General features: G+C 38.6%; 1 long non-coding RNA gene across 1 annotated transcript in view; it reads left to right on the top strand.

Moving 5' to 3' along the window:
• The window catches only part of LOC116693090 (uncharacterized), a 124,584-nt gene that overhangs the window by 372 nt on the left and 114,085 nt on the right, over window positions 1–10,127 (top strand). Inside the window, exon 1 of the long non-coding RNA XR_004332842.1 lies at window positions 1–733. This exon is cut by the window's left edge and continues 372 nt beyond it. This is a non-coding gene — a long non-coding RNA (uncharacterized LOC116693090). The remainder of the gene's footprint in view (window positions 734–10,127) is intronic.

The following is a 10,127-nucleotide window of genomic DNA, read 5'->3' as shown; positions in this document are numbered from 1 at the left end:
CCCCCCCCCCCTTGTAAACACCTTCCATCCTCCGCAAAACAGCTACAGGAAGAAACATTATTTAAAAGCAAAACTGACACTGAACAAAGTGTTATTCTTTTAGCTCTTGGGTTTTGTTTTTGTTTTTTACCGTGGTATCAAATTGGGTGTTGAGAATCGTGGGATTGTAATGGTGGTATTGGTAACGAAACAACATCCCTAATGTTGGATTAGTTAGAAAAGGTCCCCAGGCAGAGTTAAACCATGTTACTGTTGACATCTTAACCCGTAAGCCACCTATGTCATTAGTTTAAAGATTGGTACTTGACAAAATTGTCTTAAGTATAAATCAAATTCCAGGGGTCCATGACACGACACTCTTATCCAAAGACAGGCTCTTTTTGTTAAGCTTTTTACCCATGTACACTTAAAAAGAAGGAGGATCTTAAGGCAGGGTTGGTAAGGTTGAGAAGCTAGCAAATTCAGAAAGTAGCATCTCCTCAATGCTCCGTCTAAGCCCCTCCCCGTGCCCTCTGGGCCCTGACCCTTATACAGCTATGCAAGAGAATCCCTGCTTCAGAGCAGAGCGGAGAAAGCACCTTCTGCTGAGTTTTCTCCAGTAGACCTGCACTAACTCCAGCTGTGACAACGCGCTTTAAGCTCATGCCCGTACATGAGAGGGCTAGCGTACGCGCAACGGGGAAAGGGAGGCATTTCATTGGTTCTTTCCAAGCGGACCGCGAGGCAGTGATTGGTGGGCTTTTTTCCAGCATTCGCTCCTTCAGAGTCCATAAGTTATTCATTGTTGTAGGGGTGTAAAGACCATTTCAAACAATAAATTAAAAAATTGTTACCAACCCTGCCTTTTTAGTTGTTTTAGTTAGTTTATTCTGACTATATATTTGGTCAGAATTCAGTCTGTCCAATTTAGAAGTTAGGAATCTTTTAAAACTTAAAGAGTCTGATTTTAAGTTTGTAATGAAATAGTGTTCCTATGAATGCTCTTCTCTAAATCGAGAACATAATGTTACTGTTTCTTGTGTCTGAAGCAAACACATCAGTGACAGGAACACCAGCTGTGGCCATGATAATGTATTTTTTTCTTTTTGGCCTCATCTTTGTTAACAATTTATCCATGTCTTTTATTTCTAAATCTGTTACGCATTGGTGTTAACTAAATCAAATTAAGGTGACTGCAGACATTCTACTACTGGTACTTGTGTTCTTTTACCTCTGTGCGTCACTTGAAGGCTAAAGAAAAGAACTGTGACCTGAGTGGATAGTAATCTTGTTACAGTGCATGTTCTCAGCCTGAACACAGTGCCCAGTGTACCATAAGAAAGATCTACGACATAGCTATGGTCAAACATTGAAGACATGTTCAACCACTTCCCGTTGGCTACCTAGTGCACTATATTTACTTGATGCCATTTTGAAATCATTCTGAATGTTAGAAGTTTAGAATAGAATGTCTTCAAAAATCCCCACAGCAGAACAAAAAGATCAGGCCTAGAGCAATTTTTTTTTCAAACTAGGGCTGTCCATTGATTAAAATATTTAATTTATTGCACGATTGGATTGTTGACTTGTTATAAATCGCAAATTATTCACACTTTTTATCTGCTCTGAATGTACTTCAATTCAGTTTTGTTTATAGTTGCTAATCATAACAAGAGTTATCTCAGGACACTTACAGATAGAGTAGGTCTGGACCACACTATAATTTACAGAGAGCCAACAATTTCCCACGAGCAAGCATTTGGTGCGACAGTGGCGAGGAAAAATTTCCTTTCAGGCCGAAACTTCTTTGAAAGGAATATTTTTCAAGTTTTTAATAACGATTAACACAGGAGCGGACAAATATGCTTGCTTTATGCAACTCTTTCTTATTATTATTACAACAATCCAAAACAATGACCAATACTGTCAAGAATATTCTCCAGAATAAGCTCAAAGGTACTGTATGCTGATAAAATCCGCAGAAAGCAGAATATGGCAAACTCCAGGGCAACAAGCAGCAGCAGATGGCCACACTGACTTGAATGTAACAACTCTGTAATACTAACACAATGTAGGGTGCCACTTTACACTTGGAAAGGTTAACTAAACATCTCATATTTCATCCATTCAGACGTCAGCCGTATGCTCGGTCAGACCGTGGTGTCTGAGACTGGACGTTACTGGGGGAACTCTGTTCACATCGGCTGTACATGCACAGAACGTTAGTCTGGTGGAGCGATCCATCTGGAAGGTTTGTCAGCTTGGTTTCTGCTAGCCGTCCACAACATTACTGCTGCATTGCTTCCTGGTTTCACAAACCATGGCGCGACCCGAGACCCAAATCACAGAAGACAGGCGAGTTAACCGCACGTCAAAATGAAAAGTTAGTGGCAGAAAGAAAGGAAGCGTGAACTCGTTATTACAGCAAAATCCCTTCAAAGTGCTTTTGGCGCTCGGGCCCCAACTAGACGGCTCTGCCATGGCCGCTCTGCGTCTGTCGCCGTGGCGATGATGTCCACAGACACATGACCTTTTCTCCTCTCTGATATTGTTATGTGCTCCGTCTGTTTCTGTCAGAACAGCTTGTGTTTCTGATGCATGAAATTCACTTGTGAATGTATGTAAATGCCTATTTGTTGAAAATCTGAATTATTTGTTGTTGACTTTGTTGTTATATGCAAACAGCAAACCTACTTTTTGTTTGTTTTTTCTAGGAAGGAATGCTACTGTTTTCCTTCTATTGTTATTCACTATTCAGTACCAAATATCAGACCAGCGAAGTACAGCTGCAGTGTTATTGTTACCACATTGATCATGTCACCTGAAAACATCTTTTATTTGTGCTTTAATTCACAAAAAAATATGTTGGCAAAGCGGTTTAGTGTCGGTCGGAATTACAATTACAAGGTCGCCAAAACCGCGTTGAGGCTACTAAACACTGTATGGACCAGCCACCAGGGATCCTTGGGCATTAGATCACATTCCTGGGGAGATTACTATGAGCTCCACCCAGTCATGGCAGCCACCCGTTGGTGGTTGATGTTGCAGAAGCCCGTTTTAGCTAGAACTTTTAAAATGAAAATGTCTGTAGGAGGTACTCCGTCTGCCTCAGCAGATGTACAGTGCATCTACAGAAGCTGTTCAGCATGGCGACATCGCACAGTGCCACCAAAGACTCCATGATTATGATTATGGGTTAAAGAAATACAAACAACCCAGAGCGTTTATGTCAAAAGTATGACATGAATCAAAACGGATTACTCATCAAATCTTTAGGACACAGCATCCCTGAGGTGCTACAGCAGCTGTCATTTCATCTTGTTTCAGTGCAAGGTAAACAGTACAACTACGCTGGTCACATCACAAAATAGACCTGAGATGGCTGGCTCCAAAATCTTTTACCAGCTCATAAGATTAAATAGATAATGGGAAATTGGACACCAATCATCATGGTTCACACAGAGTGCTGAAGGTATATCAGGATGAAGTAGAAGGCACATTCACTGCTTTGTATTTGCACAAATCTAAAAATCTATCAACTGTGCTTCTTTCTTATTTCTCTCTGAAAATGAACTGTAACTTGAAGAGGAGTTCAGGTGGAAGTACAGAACAGGGCACAGAGATTGTAATTTGTCCGTGAATGTCTAAAAACATGACAGTCCTTAAGATTGAGGGCAGATAGTGTGTTTGGGGGGGTTTGAGGTGCCCATTTTCTCTGCCGTGGCACATCTGACCCACCCAACAACAGCATGCCACAGAGAATCGCTAATCATGTTTTTATTTTCAGAATTATGGCCTTACTCCATAAAAAACATCAAACCAATGCAACAAAGAGTAGACAAATGAGTCTATTCTGTACACAGAAGTCATGCAAAAGGAGCAAACAGAAGACTGTACACTAGTGACATTTGGAGGACTTGTTGCTCGCCCATCAAAACCTGGAAGAACTGTGGTCATGGACACATGATGGGAACTGGGAGAAAAAGGACAACATTCAGAGTAGTAGAAGTGACTTTTCTATTGCAGACGGGAGATCTGGGTGCACCCCAACTCTGGATTCCTGTGGGATTGTTTTCCTCTCGATATTAACCACTGCTCTTTCATTGTCATCTCTGAGACTGAGCCAGAGGAACGTGTGGATTCACAGTGGATGGCTGGAGAGGCCTGACACTGCTTTTTTTTTTTTAGTTGCCTCAGGCAGAATATCTTTTGTAAATGTACTGTGACCTCTGTACTATTTAGTGTGTATTATATTGAGCAAACTAACTTTGAAATTCAACAGAAGAGCTCCTGATCATCCTATTTTTACTGTGTGTGTGAGTGTGTGTGTGTGTGTTTCTATCAGTAGGTTTGTGTGTGTACTGATGATGGTTACATGGATGAAAGAGGAAGGTGAGAAGGAAAATACTGACCAGGTGCATATAGCATTTTGAAGAGGTTCTTCCTGCAATGCTTCCTCAGTATGCCCTTAATAGTTTTGAATTTCTTTTTTTAGATTATTTTTGGGGCATTTTAGGCCTTTATTTTAACAAGACAGCTGAAGACATGAAAGGGAAGAAAGAGGGGGGGGGGATGACGTCCAGCAAAGACCTGCAGGGCGGAGTTGAACCTACGCCCGCTGCATGGAGGAACAAACTTCCATATAAACAGGGGCCTGCACTACCAACTGAGTTATCCGGGCGCTCTTCTTCATTCTCAAGTCGGCCATTTCCCTGACATAAAGATCTGAACGGGTTTTTAAACCAATGAAGTTTACTTAAAGCCCTTTTTGTCATCACAAGATTATTATTAATTGGACTGACTTTTTCTTTTTTTGAACATATTTAGGGATAATGTAATAAAAAAGCTTGCCAAATGTTAATACATACACTGGCCTCTTCCTCAATGTTTCATTGAAGAATTTATAAATTTTTCCAAAGCATCCCCAACCACACATTTTCATGATGACAGATCTAGGACATATACATACAGCATTGTTTTAAAGGATAACAACTAAGGATTGTGCTTGGGTCTCCTGTTAGTAATACCAATGCTGCTGAGATCTGGGTACACAGGATTGGGTGGCTTGGAAGTAGTCTTGCTTTGCCAGATCTTCCTCCAAAGCACGCTGGAGAGGGTCAGGGATCAAACTACCAACCTTCCGATTGGCAGGGAACCACTCTACCACTGAGCCACAGCCGTCCCTTAATCTTAAAGTAGAACGTTAAATGTGGAAGGTTAAAAGAAAAACTCATCTCAGTGCATCCTGAAGTCAAATATTGGGCATAAAAAAAATATCGAGAGGTTTGAAGAATGTAAAAGGAATTTCTTCTGACCACTGAATCACGGAGGCAGGTCAAACGCCACGGTTAGCCCAGGTTCTATTAAAGAAAATGGTTGGACTATGATGCATGTCTTGGGTGATTTATGATTTTTGTTATTGATTTTGTAATGAAAAATAAATTCCATTTGAAATGATCAGAACAATATCATCATTCCCTATGGCAGGGTCTTCCCGGAATGTGTGGGCTTGATGGATCCATGTCAAAAATATATTTTCCATACTACTCATTCAGGGTTATTCGCGCGCACGCACGCACACAAATCCTACCAGGAGTTATTGCAGGACATTTTACAGAAAGAGTAGGTTTAGACCACATTCTACAATTTACAGAGACCCAACAATTTCCCATGAGCAAGAATTTGGTGGGACAGTGGAGAGGAAAAACTTCCTTTAAGTTCTCATATTATGCTTTTTGGCTTTTCCCTTTTCCTTTATTGGGTTATATATCTTTTGTTGTGCCCGTTATAGGTTTACAAAGTTAAAAGCCCAAAGTCCCCCCCCCCAAAGTCCCCCCCCCCCCCCCCACCCCCACCCCAGGGACTCATCTTCAACTAAAAACACTGTTTACAAACTGCTCCAAAGAGTTCTATTGTATCCAGCCTTTACTTTCTGGACAAACATGCATCACTTAGTAACGCACGTTAATCTGAGTCACTACACATGTAGCCTAGACACACTCACTCTTCCCTCTTCTGTTGGGATGTAACCCCTTTAAATGTGCATATGAAGTTATTCACCTCAATTATACATTCGTCAACTTTAATGAATTAATAAAGCTTTGGATTGTAATATTTCAGATGTTAGAGCAAAATTTCCGCTTATGTTCAAAACTTTGAGCACATTCAAAACTTAATCCCTTAATAACTTATCCCATCTAGTCTCAGAGATTTGGAGAAAAATAAAGTTATTATAGGCTACACACCAATACACACACCAAGTCTTTAGGTCCAAACAGCAGTCTGAACTGCAGGCTGCTGGCCAAAAAAAAAAAAAAAAAAAAAGGCCTTGTCCTCCTTTAGAAAAACTGAATAGCCTGGGCAAACCAATGCTAGCTCCATCCCTCTTTGTACCTCCACACCTCAGTGCTGTGTTCCATAAATGTCACGCTGTCTCTCTGCAATCACATGGCCCATACCTCTGCAACATAGATCTGCTACCTGGAGCTCATCACCACTCAAGTCCCATCTTGAGAAATCATGGAAAAGAATATGCATGACTCTTTGGCTGGGGGGCATTACCCCACCTTCATCATCCCCTCTTAGAGCTGGTTTTCTTTGTCTCTAAGAAAGACCCTGGGCTCTTGTATTGACTTCTAAGGTTTGAACATTGCTGTGAAGAATAAGTACCCTGTGCCACGAAGCAGGTGGAAAATGGCTGCAATGCTTGCCACAGATATAACTAAATATACCATTTTGAGTAAATAAATAAAAAAGCCTTGGTGACCATTTTGACAGTGTGACAGTAAAACTGCTAGTTTACCCGAGAAAAACAAAACAAAAAACAAAAACATTCTTTTCCTCTCAAACTGTGTTCAACATCTTTGGAAAAGTCTGAAATTCTAGTGTCTAGTGATACAAAACATAGCATAGCAGATCAGAAATTATCCCAGATCTTTCGATCACAACCTGCTCTTATGTTTATGGAGTGTATAATTGTACAACTTAGCAGGGAAATCCAGCAAAGATATGTCTGCTTCCCCTTCCACCTACATTCTGCATCTTCAGCAGATGCCGCTTGGCACAGTCATAGCCTACATCCTCCAGCAACAACAGCAGCTCACTCCGGCAGTGCAAGCTACTCCCAGCAACTGCAGCCTCGCTCTCTTTCTTCTGGGGCTCCTTTTGGGCCTCCTTTATGAAACCTGTTACCTTAAAAGGTTACGTGAAGCAGAGCGAAATTTGTGGTTGCAACATTTATAAAGAACTTCCATGTGTAAAAATGTGCCCAGTTATCCCCAACCTTTTGACCATGCGTGTGATGGTGCGTAACACTGTGTTTTAGTGACCTCCGATGGTAACACAAAGTATAACATGGATAAAGTACTCTAGATGGAGAGCGCACAGCCTACATTCAAAACACTTAGGCCACTTAATGACCCTTATGGAGCCAATATGACTCCAATCCACTATTGGTTTATGGGACTTAATTAACATATTGGAACAATAAATAAATAGCCCTGTAGTTCCCAATGGCCTGTGTATTGCAACCAATTGCATTTCTCAAAGATTTATCAAGAGCACCTCAATTTCACAATCACTGAATTGTGTTTTTTCCCTCTATTTTTCTGTTTCATGAGTGGTCATCAAGGGCTCCTTTACAAGGGTGGAATATTCACTGATTTATTGATTAGGACCTTATTAGGACAAATATGGGACGGCCTTGGGAGGAACGTGAGGCTCATGCACGACCACATAAGGTAACGCACGTCCGTATTTATAATGAGAAGAGCCTGTAGGTGGGCCGCATGCGTTTTTGCGTTCGAAAATTTGACTTTTTGGCGAACAAAATCTTTCAGAATAGAATCCACGCAGTTTTATAAATGAAGACCCTGGATGCCGTTTAGTGCTTTGTAAACCAACAGTAATGTTTTTTGAAATCACTTCTCTGAGACAGGAAGCCATTGTAAAGAGCTCACAACTGGAGTGATATGATCCACTTTCTTCAAATGTTATTTTTAAAATTAAGCCACGTGCCTCCGTCACAGCAGGTAATATTCCACAGGGAGAGCGTCCCCCCACTCACTTTTTTCAACGCTTTTCTATTTAAAAGAAAACTCATAGCCAAAAAACTTCTTCTCGTACTCATACCTAATTTTTTTAGTTAAACAAAAAAAAAGGGAAGAATTATGAATTATTTTGACTCATAGATAAGATCAGAGAATGTTGAGTGAATCACAGACAGGTTTGTGTTGAAGTTTAATTAGGAGATGGTTTTAAAACCTCTTAAAACATTTCATTTCTAATGCTATGAAATGGAAGTACTAATTTAACCTGAAAGTTGTATGGGTTCCATCCAATGTACATGCATGCATCCAAGTTATGTTAGGGCAATTTGTTTTTAAGAAACCCAGATTTCTGATATCATAAATCTGGAAAAGGGTCAAATTTGACTTGAGGGCAACACAAGGGTTAAATCAGGCCTCCCCTCTGTCGAACATCTCAATTAGTTTGGTTTTACTTAGAGGTTGAGTGCTGCCATCTCAGATTTTACATTTTGCACCTGCATAATTAAAGAAAGCTTTGTTTGTTTTGATCTGTTTAAACTACTGACTAATAATTTGTCATTTTAATTGTATTTATTTGTTGTACTTGTGTATGTATATACATACATACACACACATATATATACATATATATATACACATATATATATACATATATATACATATATATACATATATACACATATATACACATACATATATATATACATATATACACATATATACACATACATATATATATACATACATATATATATACATACATATATATATACATACATATTACTATAGAACAGATATACCAAATATACACATAAGACCTACAATTATATACATAAACAAAAAAAAAAAATTTTATAAATTTTTGTTTTGAAACACAGATACACAGTGCTAACCTATACATATATAAATATATTACATATAACAGATAATACATATATACATATATAATAACATATATTACATAACATATAATATATATAACAATAATACATATATAACAATATATATACATAATATACAATCTATATACACATATATATACATATTAATAACATAACATATATATATACACATATATCTAGATAACATCTATACAATATATATAAACCATAATACACCTATATATATACACATAGATACACATATATATACACATGTATATATACATAATATATACACACGATATATACAATATAACACCACAATATATACATATATACAATATATACATATATATACATATACATATATTAATACTATTACATTATATAACATATATATATCTATACATATATATATACATAAATATATATATATACAATACATATTGTCTTAGTTGAAGATATTGAAGAAAATGATTGCCCAGGTAAGGGTAATGGCCTCGACATTTTCACTTAAGATAGCCAGTTTAGCACATTTTTGTTGACCGATATTATGATGATAATGAACCCCCCCCCCCCAATGAGTAATAAAGTTATAAAAATTTGGTCAGGGTGCCAATGTTCCACTACAACATGTTCCGAGACTAGTTAGAGCTGTCGTCGGAGCGCCCGGAGCAGCCCAAGATGATTGTGATTTTTAAAGAAATGCCAATAACCCAGTGTTTTTCCTCCTATCCCAGAATGCATCTGTGTGATGTAGCCAGACCTTACTCCACAATGCTGTGGTGATACAGCTGGCAATGTGAGAATAGGAGCGGGGGGACCAAGCGGCCCGATGCAGCTGCTTACTAGTTAGCTAACGTTAGCTTCCAACATGCCTGAGCTGGAATGACCCAATAGCCCAATAACTGAAAATTATCTGCAAATGCTTTTCAAGAAATACTATCCCAATTGTTCACATTGTGTCACTGTAATTATAGCCCCAAAATATGATATTTGGAAAAGCCACGCCCCTCACACTGTAAGTCTGAATGATCATTTTAAAAAGTATGATTTAAAAAAAGCAAAGATACAGCAGACATGTCCTTAAAGAACTGAACATTTGACATTTTATCTTTTCTGTTGCTGAAAGTATGAGTCATGGGGAAATCTTACTAAATAATAGGGATGAGCGAGTACAGCATTATCTGTATCTTTATCTGTTTACCACATGAATTAT

This window comes from Etheostoma spectabile, chromosome 7 (assembly GCF_008692095.1).
Source record: "Etheostoma spectabile isolate EspeVRDwgs_2016 chromosome 7, UIUC_Espe_1.0, whole genome shotgun sequence".
Lineage (NCBI taxonomy): Eukaryota > Metazoa > Chordata > Actinopteri > Perciformes > Percidae > Etheostoma > Etheostoma spectabile.
Note: the sequence above shows the minus strand (reverse complement) of the source record. Positions and strands in the feature narration are given on the sequence as shown.